The following is a 17,926-nucleotide window of genomic DNA, read 5'->3' as shown; positions in this document are numbered from 1 at the left end:
GCGCCGCGCTGGGCAATACGAAATTGCTTGGTTATAGAAGAGCAAACCACAACCGCGTGTGACTTTCCGCGTAACATGTTACGATACTGATACTCTACAACAGCATCGATGAATACTGTGTGCGAGTAAAACAACGTGAGTTCTTTTAAAACGTGAGTCGTAAAGCATTGCGAGTAAAACTACGATAACATTTACCATATAAAAAACGTGGTCAAGGAAAACCTCGCGAAGTGGATATGTGTACGGTGTGGGCTATCACTGAACGCGCAAGTAGCCACGTATCTTCACGAAAAATACGCCTCTCGCAAGATCCGATCATATTTAGTGTTTTATGGAGGCCCGTTTTGTTTACCGATGCAGGAAACCTGCGAAGTTGTATTGTTCTTTTTTTTCGAACGCATTAAAACTGGTACTTTCAGAGCCGAATAAGGGAGACTGACCATCCTTGAGAGGACTCTCCTGAATTCTGCTTCCCGGCGTGACAGTAGTAATAATGACGACAACGATAATAGTAATAATAATTATTATAAAAAAATAGTATGCGGGTTTTTTTTCCCAAAACTAAGATATGAATATGAGAGATGCCGTAAAGAAGGGCTCCGGAAATTTTCACCGCCATGTGTTCTTTAACGCACATTGACATTGCACAGCCAGTGCACGGGCATGTACCATAGCGCCTCCATAGAAATGACACCGCCACGTCAGAGATTGAATCCGCAACCTTCGGGTCACCAGCCGAGCACTTTAGCCACTGCTCCACCATTGTAAACGTGGCGTGACACTCTATGAACATAGCGATTAATACTACTTGCTTGTTGCGTGCGTCATAACTCTACCCCAGCAAAATATTGTGCGCTAGATGTTATGACAGATTTGTATCAACCCAGGAACGGCGCAACAGACATTTCAAAGTTCTGCCCCGCCGTGGTGGTCTAGTGGCTAAGGTACTCGGCTGCTGGCCTACAGGTCACGGGTTCGAATCCCAGCGGCAGCGGCTGCCTTTCCGATGGAGGCGGAAATGTTGTAGGCCCGCGTGCTCAGACTTGGGTGCATGTTAAAGAACCCCAGGTGGTCGAAATTTCCGGAGCCCTCCACTACGGCGTCTCTCATGATCATATGGTGGTTTTGGGACGTTAAACCCCGCAAATCAATCAATCAATCAGACATTTCAAAGTTTGTTTTACAGCGAGAGCTGTCATGAGATCAAAACTCCGGATACCGGCACCGTAGCTGACCGCCGCCGCCGGTATCCGCAACCACAATCGTGAAATGAATAAAAAAAATTAAAAGCTTAGTAACTAAGGAGATAGTGAGGTTCGAACCCGTGTCCGCTGCGTGCCAGCCCAGTGTTCTACCACTGAGCCACGCCAGCACTTATCGTTTCTATAAAGCATGAAATTATCACCAGTAATTGTGAACTACGTACAACATGCTCCATCAGAAGTCAGGCAAACACACACAAGCGTCCAGAAGAGGAAGCCACTCCGGAACGGGTTCAAAAGTCTCAACAACACTGCGCACTTGAGCAGCTGCTTCTCGAAATACGGATCTTGTCGAACGTGGTGGCTCGGCGTGTCTATCAATCATGCGACTTTTCCATAGCGAATGACGTCTCAACAACATACATAGGTCATATGGAGTATTATCAGTCAGGCTCTTGGGACTTGTTTGCAAACTTCCATTAGGCAGACTTGATGTCGGGAAAGCAATCGCGGTGATATGGCTTATAAAGCGTTTTAAAACAGCGAAAGAACAACCAGTCATCGCAGATTGCGAATAGCGTAACGAGTGGGCCGTCCAGTGCTCCAACCCATCACAAAAGCTTGTTCTTGTTCCTCTATTAACGGTGACACATACCCACTTTAGTCATAATTCTTCGTTGTAGTCGGCCACTGCATGGACAATTGGCACAAAATTTCTTGCGAGTGTTTAGCGGATACAGCGCTTCTAATATGAATGACGAAAAATAGCTTAGCGAATGCTGGTCTACTACCCAGAAATCATTAGTAATACCATAGCAGGTACCCAGAAAGTGTTCTTGCAGCAGTTACCCAATGAGTGTTTAGGAAGGGCTACGAAAGACCGCTCTTTTAGTTTTCGTTGTGACTGTGCTGCACCTTCTGCGCAGGCCTGGTGTTTTTAATAAATGGTAAAGTTAAACAAAAAAAAACCACATGTCGTTTGTAATGACTGGTCATCTTAATGTATACCAAAGAAACGCTTACCAAAATGCCGCTGCGACAATCAGCCAGCAGAGGTGGCGTACGGTGCAATAAATCAACGCTCGACCAGCATTTGTTTCGATAGTTGTGCGCGTGAAATGTTAGCTGAGGTTATAGTGTTGGCTACTCGCTCTATTATGACGCGGTATACATTACATGTATGCTCCTATGACCAAAAAATCTATGGTCTAGCGGTGTTTGCTGCCGTAGGAATAGCCCAACGAACGCGGTTCACACTTCGTTTCTACCGAAGTTACGTTTTTTTCTGAAACGTGAATACGACATTACGTCTGCCCATGAGGTATGTACGAAACACGTCACTACTATTAAGGCCATGCTATGCACTTGACAGGCGGATTTACAAACCTTGGTCCGCGTTGTAGTACATGGCTCAAAGCAACGAAATGCGGCATGCGTATACTGCTCGCGGATGGCTTCGCATATGTCGGTTCACACAATGCGTGAATTGTGTTGAGATTTCTTTCTTCTTTTTGACTGCGAATGATTGACATAATGACGCATCACTTCTTGTCAGTAAGAGAACAAGAAAATTAAATTAACATGAAGAACGCGGGCTCCCTTTGCGTATTTTATACATCATCGTCCTTTCATTTTTACGATCCACCACAACCGAATTTGAATGTCCACCTGTGAGGGTCACAATACGACAGATGACCACGTCGTTGGGCATGCTGCGGAGAAATTTTGACTACCTTGGTATTTTTTTCATTCATACCCGAAGCGAGACGCGCGATCTTTCTGCATGTCACGGGAAATGCAACTCACGACTCGTGGTTGCGCTGAAGTGAGTTCATGACCTAAGACATCGTGACAGCGCCTAGCCAAAGTCAACCACGCAGTCAACTTGTTGTGCTGCATGGTCCACCAAATCCAGGGCATTCAACCAGGATTTTATTAATGTGTGGATAAGAATCAGGCAGTGGGTGACCGTTTGTATGATTCTACTCAGATACATATACATATGCACACCCAGAAATTCTCAATTCTACAACCGAATCCACGTTTGAACAGTTTGCGAAAATGTGGCAACTGCCATATTACAGCGTGTTTATTTTACATACGCAGACTATTTTGGGAATCATCTTTTGCATACAGCATGGCAAGCGTCATGACCCAATGCGAGCGTACTAACTGTTCGGCTATCCAGGCAAGATGGTGAAGCATAATATGGGGCATTCAGGTGGTGAGAAATGGTGTAGAGTACAGGTGTGACGATTTCTAGGAGCAAGTGACGAATGGGATGACGAGTATCGAAAGAGAGCTATCGATAAATACGGTTGATAGCAGGAAATAGAAACACACTGAAAGGGTTGACTCAGAATTGTATAGAAGGCTAAAGACCGACTACAGTGTGAAAAAGAGATAAAAATTAAGAATACAAACAGTAAAAAAGACAGTAAAAAAAGACAGTAAAAAGGCCGAGAAGACTGAGAAGTCAATAGCCGGAGAATAAGAGATTTAGAAAAGAATTATTAAAATAGGAAAACAATAGAAGGCGAAAGCCAAACCACAGATAGAACGAGGTGGAGAAACAACAACCCAGAGGAAAAAGACAAACAGAAAAAAAACAAAGAAATAAATACAGAAAGGCAGAGAAAGAAATGGAGAAAAAATGATTGGCAACACACACGAAAAAAAAAGATTTTAAAAAGGCAAAAGGCACAGCTATATATAGTGTAGTAGGGCAACTTCAGTCTGCCGTGTGGCGTAGAAAACCCATCACTTTGTGAACCAGCACGCACTCTCTATGAACTAGTCATATTTGTCTTCTTCTTCTTCCTCGTTTTCTTTTTGTCCAGCAACCGTGTTGGGAACAAGCCTTGCACAAATTTGTGCAAGAATTGGTTATTTTTTAAGCTACTTCATGAGAGTTCACTGAGAAACTCGCGCACCCAGAACAACGCCGATGGCATTTTCCACCTCGAATAAAATGTCTAATGCCATCTACCGAAAGATTTCCAAAGCAGCAGCAGTTCTCTTTTAAGAAAAACTCTCCAAAAAGTTTTTCGAGCAGGATAAGATTTTCAACTTTGAATACTCTTTCTATAACATCAAACGTTTGAACCCATTACAGAAAAATACGTTAGTGTTATTTTTGTGTAAGTGGAGGTGTACACAGATGCCAGGTACAAATGGTCTACGCGTATGAAATTCTGGCTTATCACCGCAAGTCCCCATATAGCTTGGCGCACTGTGCGAATCTCTGGTTATGTTCAGACGAAGTGACTGCATGGAGTCATGCATGTTCAAGGGGTTTTGAAATCAATGGTAAAGGACCTGTGGTACTAATGTACCTTCTGGAATGAAAATTCAGACCTCTCGCATTTGGATGATGATAATTACACATGGTGTGTCTGTGTAAAAACTCCACACCTGCGTGAAACACGCAGCACAGTCACAGCAAAAGCTACACGAGCAGCCTTTCTAGACAATTTTTTAAATACTCTTTAGGTAACTTCTACAAGCCCACTGCTGGGTATCCAATCCACTACGTCGTAAAAAAATCATAATTTTAGTGTAATAGGCCAGCATTCACTGTGCTATTCTTCGCCATTCTTCGGAGAAGCGTCGTATCCGGTACACACTTGTGAGGAACTTTTTTTGCAATTTTTTTCAAAGCAGTGGCTGACGATGTTGGAGAATCGGTATGTTTGAAGTGGGTATCTGCCACAGTTAATAGGTGATCAAGCACAAGCTGTTGTAACGGGTGGAGCACTCGACCCACTCGCTTCGCAGTTCGCATTGTGGGCCAGCTGGTTATTACTTTGATGTTCTAAATAAATCAGTTTATTACTCATATTAACGCGATTTCTTTCCCGACATCAAGCTCGCCTTGGCGCAGCTCAGCGGTAGAATACTGGGCTGGTACGCAGCGGACCCGGGTTTCAACCCATTGTGTTATTAGTGGTTGTTATTAAAGTGGTTACGGACAACAGCGGCCGTGGCGGGCAACTACAGTGCTCAGTAATGTATTCTGTAAGACTATAGTTGTGTGAAACATTGCTGGCGCAGATTCAAGAAACCAAGGTGGTTAAAATTTCCGAAGGCCTTCACTACAGCGTCGCTCAATATCATATATAAACCCCAAAAAATATATTATTTTGGGAAGGATGCTTTACCTCGATGCAACTTCCGTAGCAACTCTTTTCACGTGATTTAATAATTCTTACAATAGAAGATTCATCTTTGCAATATTGTCAGCACAGTGAAATAACATAATGAATAGCGATACGGAGCACCAGGCTCGAGGGCACGCTATATTTAAGTAGGGTAAGCTACAAGACCGTCAACAAAGGTATGTGTGAAGCGAAAAAAAAGAACTTATCCCGAAAAAAGAGACTCCTCTCTCGTCAGCACGCGGCAAGATATACATTTGTCAGCCTTGTAGATGAGGCAACAGACTATAAGACTACCTAAACAAGCCAAAAACAGCCGCCACTGGTCACTGCAGAGCTCTAGCCGTGAAGCTTCCAAAAGAGTGGAGTGTTATTGAATATGGGCTCCAAACGTTTTGTGGTCCCAAATAAATAGTGTTGAAATCCTGAAATCCCAGCACATGCGCCTGACTCGAACAGCGTTTTCGTATTGCACTGTGGAGACTATTTCTCGATTTTACACGGGAGTGCGGAACTTATGCCCCAAAATCTTCGAGCCAAAACAAACTTAGCGGCACCCATCTAAGTGACGGCTTTCGGCCAAGGCTAAAGTGAATGAGAATGTATTAACACATGCACATATAACAGATTGGCCCAATGATAGCTGATGCTTTAGAAATCAGTCGTTGATTGAAGGGCTCGCAGGTCAGCTGGGTCGGCCTAAGTTGAACTGCTTTGTCTTATAACGGCGAGTAATCAGGAGTTGTGCACAAAATCGATGGAGTTATGCAGCGAAGTCATTGCCACCGCGCCTTGTAAAAAAGAAGTAAATAAATACTTGTACTGAAGACCAACTTTAAACTAGTTTGTTACCATGTGAAATTGAGCCAGATTTTTTCACATTTGAGTAAATGTAGTGGTATTTAATATTTTCATTGATAAAATTTATTATATATTAGTATAAACTTGAGTAGTCTTATTGATCTATAATATTACTTCAAAACATAATGTTAGGGTATAATTTGCAAATATACTTACAAAGATCTATTTGACATTGCAAAATATATTTTAATTTAGTTTCCCAATATACCAACAGAAAATTATCATAAACCAATGGAACCATTGCTTAGCGTTTTTTTCGTACAAAAGGAAAATGTGATTGATGTAACTCAACAAGCATACGAGTTCCCAAATTTGTCTGCTCAGTGATAACTGCTGTCTTCGGTCAATTTTCATCGTAATATCTTTTCCGCTAGCATTTTTTCAAGTACGGTAATATACAATAAATTATTTAGGAAGAAGAATAATATTGCTACTGACCCATGGGTATTAGATCAAGTAATGCAGAATAGCAACACACCCACAAAAAAAGAGATACCAGGAGGCAACACTGAACATGGCACCAAAACATCCAAAAGTATGACTTCACCACACACAGCGAAAATACTCTAAAGATAAGACCTACAAAAAACTCTTCATATTTTCATTTTTGAAACTATCGAAGCAGGTGGAATCATGTCTTAAAGCTGTCATATAAAAGAAATGGCCCATGTGTCGGCATGTTTCTCTGCAAGTGTTATTGAAGGAGGATAGTCTTGCGTGTGGAGAGAGTGAACAAAAAGTTTATTTGATGTTCTGCGGGAGAAAATTTATTATTTGTACTCTACAGGCGCTGCATTAGACTGTGTCGATCCGTGCAGCGAAGGCGAACGAGCGCATCGAGAAACGTGAGACACAAGCGCTCTCTGGTAGTTATCTTCGAAAACAAAGGTGGTGGTAGTGGTTAGAAGATGAAAAAAGGCACCTAATTTCTGCAACCCGGTCGGGAGCACGACGCAGTGCCTGGAAAACAAAGGAAGGCGTGCGTGCCTGTCTCGGAGACAATAAAGTGTAGAACGTAATGTGACGGACAGGTGCCACCACCGTGTCGTCTTAGCAAAGCGTTAGAAAAACTTGCCTTTTTGAACATAGTGTTGCATTGTCAGCGCTGTGGTCCTTAGAATGACTTATGTGTCTCCTCTAGCATAAAGACACGCATAGAGAATATTAACGTGTTGTTATTTTGCCTCAGATATGCGGAACCATTGCTTTTGCATTGACAATCACCCAATTATGAACGCCTAAACTTGAGCAATATTGGTGGGCGCTGCGGATGAGGTTGGCCGTTTGGGGTGTCGTTTGGGGCTGTTTACGGTACCGTCACGGCGGACAAAGAGACAAGTGTACAGACAGAAAAACAGACAGACAGACACATACACATACAGACCAAAGTTTTCAGGTCGAAGTACCTCAAGAAAGACTATCTCTTTTAAAGATGTCGAAGGCGGATGTACCGCTGGGCAAAACAGCCGTTCCGAGTAACGTTTCTCCAGTCATCAGGTTTCGTGTCCCCCCCCATGTTCGCCGATTCGTCAATCGATAGGACTTCTTCGCAATGTGTTCGTTTCGAAAAGATGTAGTCATGAAAGCCCGACGAGGCTAATATAGATGGGAAGCAAAACAATTTTCGCCATCTTGGTGGCTATATATAAAGATTTCAGAAAAACCACCATCTCCGGCATAAGACGGCTTCGACAGGTGTATAAACCACGCAAGCTCATTTTTGTTTGCACAAATACTATTTACTGAATTTGTTAAGAAAAAAATGCCGGAACACCAAATTTCCTTGTGACAAGTCACCCAACACTGCAACACTACCCGGAAGTAACGACCGGGTACCTTTTTTGCCCTGAATATAACTCCGTGCTGGATGAAGGTCATGCCACGAAATAATAAATGCGAAGCATTTCTTTACGTACTGTAAGCATTTTGAACATCATCTATCTATCTGTTATCTATCTATCTACCTATCTAGCCGCTTACGTCTTAGTGCTCTCATGACCCCCTCCTCTTATCTTGGCGTAAACCAATGTAAGCTTGGGAGAGTATAATGGTTTGACGAATACAGCTAGATGGTAGTGACATGAATAATGTCACAATCCCATCACGTACGTCATAAAATATTTTCCAAAAAAACAGTGGCACACGTGGGAGCAGCCTGCTTCTGGCTAGAACAATTGCGCGACCTATTGGACAGTAATAAATTTCTTTCATGCATTCATCTATACACGGGGGTGGGTATGTGCCACTGGTATGCCAGCATGTGCTGACGGTTTCTGACAGTTTATGCCTACCCAGGAACGGCGAGAACACACATGGGTAATTTTAACGCTTGACTGTTGAGAAAAAACATTGACATCGGCAGGGTTGACCGGACAAATGCAAAGAATGACTGTCATTGTCCCAGCAGGAATATAAGTCTAGCATTCTGCGTGCCAATCAAGTATTCTAGTACACAGCAACGCCAGGTCTTAGAACTACGCTTTATATAGACCCTTGTGTAGGTGAAACACCCAATGTGGTTGCAGTGCTGGCTTTTCAATTTTATAAACATTACATACGTACTCCTACAATACAGCCGTCACGTAAGGTTAACATCAGTTGTAGTCAGGTGTCATCAGCTTCAGTTTATTAATGTAGCAGTGTTTATGGCTACCGTTCTCAAGAGCGGCAGCGCTTAATATCAGCTTACCGCTTCTGGTGTTGCTAATATTCATGTTGCTGCTGCCATCATCGCGCAACTGTAAAGAACTGGGGATATTAAACATATACGCCTGTTTAACGTTTGTCTTTAACGTACTAACGTGTAACGTATATCTGTAACGTATGTCTGTAACGTATGTCTGTAACGTATGTCTGTAACGTATGCCTGTAACGTAGAAAGCGTAACGTACTAATCAACACGCGACTACGATCCGGACTCAGTCTACTTTTTAACGCGACAGTGTTAAAGACCTCCTTCTGCGAAAAATGCGACGTTGACGTCGTTGCTTATGAGAAAAAAGTTCATGATTTATACGTGACAGAAAAATTGAGAAAGATGCAAATAAAATAGATAATAAAAATTCTGGGTCTCAGTGTGGATCAAACCTGTGTCATCAACACACAGCAACGCCTCGGCTTGCGACTACAGTGAAAAAACTTTTCTCCACTTTGAAATGCACTGCAAGAAACTTTCATCCTTTACAAGCACACTCTTCATAACACAACATGAAATATTGCCATAATAATGCGTGGTACAAGCGTTGATTTCCATCAGGAGTCAGAACATGGGATCATCATGATGACTTCATAGTTTAAAGCCAGTCACCCGCTACGAAAGGCACACGTGCTATTGCATCCTTAAGGGCACGTAGTGGGTGCTCAGCAAGTTCGAAAATATTTCATACACTATTTGAAGTACGCACTAGAACCAGCATATCGCTATCTCGTTCAACTCTTAAAGGCGAAGCTCAAACGTCCCCTATTTTTTTTATTATCCGAAATATAATTGTTCATTTTTAGGGCATCCTCGGAGTGCCTCCTACTAGAAACAGCAGAAAATTGCTTGTGGACTTAACTGTGACCTCGACAGAGCAACGTTTCCGAGAGGATCTCGCTACCGCTTGGTCCACCATTTTCGCGAACAAACCGAGCAGCGCTACCTTTGGGTCGCTGTTTTATATCGCTGTCCCTCGAATGCAAAAACTAATTACACAAGAAGAAGAAGAAGGAGGAAGACGAAGAAGTTGTCACAGAGAACATTCAAAACATTAGTTCCGCCACAGTTAAGACTCCTGAGATTACTATGGGTTCCGGGTCACTGTGGATTAAGATTAAATGAATTGGCCGATTCCTTAGCACGAGCCGCACTTGATGGGCCAGTTTTGTCCATACTGCCAGATGTAGAATATATCACGGCTATAAGATATCGAAAATCAGGAATCTCCGCTGATACGATAGAAAAAGTAATTACATGGACAGACTATAACCACCTCACGTTTCCATGGCAACCCCACTGGAGTCAGTCCAGAAAGCTCGAAGTCTTAATTACTAAATTTCGATGTCGTGTCCCCCCACTAAACCTGTATCTACGCAGAGCTGGTCAGACAACATCACCCCTCTGCGCATTCTGCGGAGAAATGGAATCACTTATCATTATTTTTTGTATTGTCGCCGCTACGAGATACTTAGAAAAAGGTTACTAGTTATGCCTTTTCGGAAAATAGGCCTTAGATTGACGGCGGAAACGGCGCTAAGCTTTGGCGCCTCAGCTTTGGGACATTGCCACAGGGATGCTTTCAATGCCGTTTGCGATTATATTCAGGCAACCAAGCGTATACCTTTGTGATCTTCAATCAAAAATATTTATTTATAAAAAAAATATTTATTACTCTCAAGGCCAGAGTGAAGTAAACGCAGCTGAGTGGTAAACATAACACCTCAAATCTCAAAATTGCTCAACTTGATTTTTTTTTCGTTTGCTCTTTTTATGTTGTTTTTATTTTTACATTAGACTTATTATAATACCGATTCATTGCACATAGTTAAAATGATCACAAAAAAACTGCACTACACTTTCTTGGCCAATCCCCCTGAGTGGGTATGAGCCAACCTCCCAGGGAAACAAAAACAAAAAAAGAACAGGCTTGTCTTGTCTTCTCCTAGGAGACAAGACAAGACAAGACAAGCCTCTGCTTCGAGCTCTGTGAGTTTCCTAATTTTTTTGCCAAGATTTTTCAATAATCGGCACACCTCGAAGGGGCGTTCCCCCTTAGAATGGGGGATAAAAACCCCATCCAGCAACCGGGACCGGGCCGACCACATCATAGTGCGTCTGGCGCAAGTTCTCACCTCGGCCCAAGCGTGTCCCATGTTGACAACTCTGATGACTTCTTCGTTGAAGATATGACTTCGGACAGCGACTACGTGGTCGTACGAAGCCGACGCCTGAAGAGGAAAATCAGCCGGACATCGCCCACTAGCCGGCAAGCACCGACAAAGGCGAGTAGCATGCGGTCGTACACCATTTCGTATGTGCCGACATTGAAGACAGACATCTTGAACTCTCTAAATAGGCAGAGCCTGTCAGAGTACTTTGAGCTCATCGCTCCAGGGAAAGTCGTACAAATACGCCTAAATACCCGAAAGAACATACTGTCCGTGGAGGTGACTACGAAAGCTTTATTGGACACGCTGAAAGCGATTGTTCGATTTGTTCGATTAGGAAACATTCCGGTTTGCGCATTCTCCGCGTACGACGAAGAAACGACAACAGGAGTTATATACGATGTGGATGAGGAGATAACAGACTCGAGTCTCGAGAAACTGCTGTCATCATCGGCTCCCGTGCTTGGCATCCAGCGCTTTGGACGCACGCGATGTGTTAAAGTAGTGTTTTAGTCGAAGACGTTACCCACACATGTAAAAGTTGGGTACGTGAGGCACTCGGTATGTCCTTACGTACCAAAACCTCTGCAATGTCATAAATGCATGAAATTTGGGCACGTTAGTGCAGTTTGCAAGGGTGCAGTAGCCTGCAAGCATTGTGGTGGCCCTCATGATGGTGATAACTGCAATGCTGTGGCCAAATGCCCAAATGCTCAGGCGCCCACGACGCAACATCAAAGGAATGTCCCAAAAAAGAGGAATGAAATTAGTATCCCGAAGAAGATGGTTCGAGACCACTCCGCTCACAGAGAAGCTGCAAGGGCTGTACGGCGCCGTAAACATCGTTCGCGACATCGACGCAAACGATGCAGCAGTGCTCATAGCTTATCGAATTCGACACACAAAACCGTGCCCTCACCACCTCCTAGCCTACTTTTGTCGGCCAGAAAGGAGGATACAGATGCTCAAATGCCAATACAGTCCACGCAAGCACAAGTAAACTAGTAATTGGCTCTCCCCATGTCGAAGACTTAGTGGCCTTCACTACCGTCAAGAGCTACGGTAGCGCCATCATCACATAGTGCCCCTACCCCCAATGAAGAAAACAAGAAGATGGACAACACAGATGTCAAGGCTATGCTTAAAAATTTGATGGGTTCTATGTGTAAGATTCTCAGCAGCCTAAACACTCCCGCTGCTAAGGCGGCTGTGCAGCTAATTGAGGTTTTGGAGCCTCTTCTACTGGTTCTTCAGTAAGTGAACATGGCACTGATGTTCGAAGAACGCATGCGCCAGTCGCTTGTTATGCAATGGAATGCTCATGGCCTACGTGGCCGTCTATCAGACTTCAGACAATGGGTTTTTAAATATCAACTTCCTGTTATCGTTATATGTGAACCGAATATGGTTTCACCTTTTCGTGTATCTCGATATATCCAGATTTGGTCCCGCAGTGATCAAAGTACTAGCAAAGTTCTCGTTTGTATACGCCGTGATTTGACGTTCTTGGGGCATGAAGTCGCGTCGCATACCAGCAATGATTACGTGAGCCTGACTATAACACATAAAAAGCGAACAATAAAAGCGAATAATAAATAAATAAATAAATAAATAAATAACAATCTTCGTAATAGGAGGATACATACACCCAAGCGCACAGATGAACAGCTTCCACCTGGGGACCATTCTTCAAGCAGCACAAAGGCCACACATTGTGATCGGCGATTTTAATGCACATCATCCTCTCTGGGGTAGCACTACAACGAATTATCGCGGAAAGAATTTAGCAATTTTATATACAACTATGGACTAAGCGTACTCAACGACACATCACCTACATTTGTTCGTGGCACGTCCTACAGCAGCTGCCTCGACCTCTGTTTCGTTTCCAGTAACCTTCTGTCTTCCGCATGTTGGTGCACAGATTTGGACACTCGCGGCAGTGACCACCTTCCAACCTGTGTTCAGTTCAGGTGGTTTCGCCGCACGCACACACGGTACATCCATCAAACCAACTGGACACTGTTCAAGGCATCTGTCAAGTCTGGCTGTGAGCACACCACTGATTCATCCGAGGTAGAGAAAATCATTGCTTCTTCACTGCGTGACACAACCAAACAGGTTAACCTACCGATGCAGAGATCAGCAGTTGACTCCCAATACGAGGACCTTCGTGCAATCCGTCGCCGTGCCAAACGCCGATACAGACGAACGAAGTCACCTTCAGACCTTTCCGCCTGTCGTCGAGCTCAACGACATGTTCTTCGGCATCTTGACGAGATTGACAGGCAACGTTGGAGAAATTTCTGTGGATCTCTAGACCCCAGGCAACCTCTATCTACGATCTGGTGGGTGGTACGAAGTTTGAAGACAACTCCCCAACAACGTCAACCATTTCAAGCTGTTGCTATACATCAGGGACGGACAGAAGATGAGATAGCCAGTGACTACTGTAGCCTCATCGTGGACACCACTGATGAGCTTCTTACTACCATTGCGCCTCCATCGTCTGACCAGTGCCTTGATGTACGTTTTACAATACATGAGCTTGACGCTGCGATTTCCGCCTCCCGTCGATCATCCGCACCAGGACCTGACGGAATCACGTATGCTGCACTCAACCATCTTGATACAGAAGCACGACGTATCCTGTTATCTGTTTATAACACCTCATGGGAGTAAGGAGAGGTCCCAGCTAATTGGAAATGCAGATGCATTATTGCATTGCTTAAGTCGGGGAAGTGTCCTTATGCACTTTCCTCCTACAGACCAATCGCGTTAGCCAGCTGCGTCGGAAAAGTGATGGAAAGAATGGTACAGGCACGAATAGAGTGACTTCTAGAGAGCAACACCTCCTTTCCTGCATTTATGAACGGCTTCAGAAGAGGCCGATCTGCCATTGATGGTGTGGTCGACTTTATCACCAGCGTTGAAGAGGAAAGAAGCCGACGCAGACTAGTGGCGGCGTTCTTCTTAGACATTAAGGATGCCTACGATAATGTGCTGCATTATGCGATCCTTGACGCACTGGAAAATTTCGACATCGGTGGACGACTGTACGCTTGGAATTTTAGCTACCTTAGGGACCGCACCATTTACATGACGACAAGTAACGGAGACACCGATCGATATAAGGTTCATCGTGGTGTTCCCCAAGGAGGAGTTCTCAGCCCGATCCTATTCAATGTCACAATGATCGGCCTAGCAGCAGAACTTCCCAGCACGGTGAAGATCACTGCGTACGCTGATGACATATGCATATGGGCATCCAGAACTACTCGTCCGCAATTGCGAGCTCGACTACAGCGTGCAGTGACGATCACATACAAATATCTACGTCATCAGGGGCTCACTATTTCAATCGACAAATGCGCTGTGTTTGCGTTAACGCGCAAGCATATGTCACAATACGCGATATTTATTAATGAAACAGCGATACCTGCTGTAACGCACCACAAGTTCCTTGGGGTTGTCGTACACATAAATCTATCGTGGACGAGGCATGTCGCAGTACTTAAATCTAAATTGAAGAGCTTTGCTCTCATTCTTCGCCACGTAGCAGGAGCAAGATGGGGCCCATCCGAATCATCGCTACTTCAATTGTACAATGCTCTATTTGTGGGATACGTTCGATACAGCATGCCGGTGCTTTCCAATATGAGACCTAGTTGTGTGAAGACACTAGAGAGTGTTCAAGCTCAATGCTTGCGAAGATGCTTGGGTCTACCGCGCTGTACTTCAACACATGGGACGATTGCAGAGGCTCGGGCTTGTCCCATCAGTGCATACATGCTCTGGGAGCCACTTAGAGTTCAACTCTAATTACTGAGCAGACACAGACAGCACCCACTGTCAGTACTACCCGCCACTCACCCAGATTGCAATTTCTCAAGAGTAATATCGCGGCATGAAAATATTATACCATCAAGGTTTTCTCCGCCAAATGCCCATGCAGTGCCTCCATGGGTCCTGCCTAAGCCACCTATCTCTTTTACGATACCTGGAATTACGAAGAAGTCGCTCATTTCTTCTGTTGGCCTCAGACACCTGACCCTATATCACATTTACACAACGTACAGTGATTCTCGGCACGTGTACACCGACAGCTCCACCACGCTAAACACCTCCGCCACAGCCTTTGTCATCCCAGACATGGATACCCGGTAGCTCGACGATTCAAAGTGGACCATAAAACCACATCAACTGCCGCAGAGCTTGCCGTTATCAGAGAGGCAATAAGGTTTATTTCCGGAGAGCGACCTCGAGCCTGGATGATTTTCTGTGATGCCAAACCGGCTTTGCAAACCATTTATTGCATCATGAAGCAAGGTCCGTATTACAGCTTGGCAATAGAAATCACAGAACTTATTCAGGTTGCTTCAACAAATGGCCATCTTATAACTTTCCAGTGGATTCCCGCTCATTGCGGCGTGATGGGAAACGAAGAGGCAGACGCTGAAGCTAAAAATGCCTTAAGCAGTGCCCCTGAAGTACGCATTGCGTTTTCACGAGCTGACACGAAGGCCCTGCTTTGCTGCGTGATGCGCAGCTACACACTTCAGCACTGGACCAAACCGGAACGGCGACACCAGCGACTTCACAAATGGGACCCTGAAATCAGGTTCCGCATGCCTCCTAAATTGAAACGGCAACTCACACGTATGATCCACCGCATTCATCTTGGTGTAGCGTACACCAGACGTTACGCCCATATTATCGGTCGCAGTGACACCGGTCCTAATTGTGAACACTATGATGTGCCAGAAACACTTGAGCACATATTTTGTGTCTGCCCAGCATACGCACGTGAACGACAAACACTGATTTCTTCTACTGAACTATATCGCAGTAGGTCATTAACTGATGAGACCATGTTGGGCCCTTGGCCAGACACCAACAGTGCAACTGCGGTCACAAGAGCAGTTATTACCTTTTTAGAAACAACTGGACTATGTGCGCGGCTATAAAATGTGTCTCAGCTAGAAAGAACACTACGTACTCACCTCTCTATCTCACCATCGTCATCCATTAACCTTTCTTTTCCCCTTTCCCTTCCCCCAGTGTACAGTAGCAAGCTAGAGCAAGCTATCGCTCAGGCCGACCTCTCTGCCTTTCTGTAAATAAACTTACCTCCTCCTCCTCCTCCTACACAAGAAAGAATACATATCAGTGCTTATGGAATCTGCTACATAGCGCAACGAAATGATACAAGCATGCATGAGTTCTTGTTCAGCGCGTTATGATAGCCAGTTAACCACATAGTAAGATAACCGCAGCGACTGTAAGCACAACACGCCTGCATGCGGCTCGAGATTCGATCATGTTCAGTGGGGTGTCGACACCACCGCCGACGCCGGATTTGCGAGTAGGTGTGAATATAAAAACCTCTGCATTTAAAAAATTCAAGGACACTTTCTAAATTCCAAAGTGTGCTCAGCGAAAGCATGTGGCCATTCGACTGACTATGACATGACTTTTTTATTCTTTTTTCACAATCTCTTGGCAATCACGTGATTGCTGAGAGAAGTGTCAGGGGGAGAGGTCACAGCTGGCACCATTTCAACCATAGAGCTTCCTAAAATCAACTAGAGGGGACTCTGGCGCAGCGATCATTCAGCGATCATGGGAATGATGGGTAGTACACACATTTGCCTAGTCTTCGTACTTACGGGCGGCGAATCGTACTAGCGGCTTCATTTATTGCTGGTTACGGTTTTGTTTTGAAATAAAGAATGAACCCTTTTGAACTTTGTGACCCGATTCCAAATAGTAAGCCTAAAGAAATAAGGTTCTAAAGCGCAAACGGTGAACATTTGATCATTTATGTTTTCGTGAAAAACAGCTGCAAGCCACGCGAACACACACGGAGCCAGAAGCAGGCCAGAAGTACGAAAATTAGACAAATGTGTGCACTACCCACCATTCCCATGCTCGCCGAAGCGCCGTGCGTTGCAACTCCCATAGACACTAGCGCCAGAGTTCCCTCTAGTGTATAGTAGCAAACTTTATGATTCCAAGGAACGGACGGGTGACCTAGAGTGTGAGACATTGAAGGCTTTCTTCTTCATAGAAATCAACATAGAGAGAAAAAATAGTCTGAGAGACAGAAAAAAAAGAGAAAAAGAAGAAAAAACTGCCGAGGAACATGACAGGCCATGCAGCTCCACAATTTTTCCCGGCTCGGCACCTCTGATGAGATGCAGTCTTCATTTTTTCTTTGCTCGAAACAAATACAATAAAAAATCAATTGCGCATGCATTTAAAGCCCTGAGTTAGTTGTTCTTTACAAAATTGGAACGCGACTAACCACTGCCTACTTATATATTTATTTGCATGCTAAACTAATAATTCGTTACAATTGTACAAAAATACCTATTAACTACTTTTTTCTTGAAATGTAAGATCAAGTGCCTTGGAAATATGTTGCGTAAGTTTGATGCGCTTACTGACGGTCCGATACATTTCACGCCTCAAGGGATTATGATACAGCTGAGCATTCAGCGAAAACCATATCCCTTGGCCCTTGAGTATAACAACGAAGCGATTTCAGCAATTTCGCACCCACCTTATAACAGGCACCGGGCCACCGTGACCAGGATTCCAGCCCACGAGCCCGTTCTCCTCGACAAGCTGGGACGGCCAACGATTGAGAAGTGGCGAATACAGTCGAATAAGTGCCAGAAGAAAACTGTCGCACACAAGGAGAGCTCAGAAGACCCGCATGCATTCAATTATCCACTGCGTGGTTTGTTCAAAGCAGAGGTACCAAGTTACGTCCACGATGCTGCAATGCCCTATCCCATCTGTCCGAGTGTATTAGAACACGTCCCACTTCTCTTC

At 44.3% G+C, this 17,926-nt stretch overlaps 1 protein-coding gene across 1 annotated transcript in view; it reads right to left on the bottom strand.

Moving 5' to 3' along the window:
* The window catches only part of LOC119181618 (neprilysin-1), a 98,581-nt gene extending 80,868 nt beyond the window's left edge, over positions 1-17,713 (bottom strand). Inside the window, exon 1 of the mRNA XM_075875794.1 lies at positions 17,652-17,713. The gene's annotated coding sequence lies outside the window, so the exon portion shown is untranslated. The remainder of the gene's footprint in view (positions 1-17,651) is intronic.
* Between the last annotated feature and the right edge of the window lie 213 nt (positions 17,714-17,926).

This window comes from Rhipicephalus microplus, chromosome 10, assembly GCF_043290135.1.
Source record: "Rhipicephalus microplus isolate Deutch F79 chromosome 10, USDA_Rmic, whole genome shotgun sequence".
Lineage (NCBI taxonomy): Eukaryota > Metazoa > Arthropoda > Arachnida > Ixodida > Ixodidae > Rhipicephalus > Rhipicephalus microplus.
The sequence above is the reverse complement of the archived record's forward strand: the minus strand, read 5'-3'. Positions and strand labels throughout refer to the sequence as shown.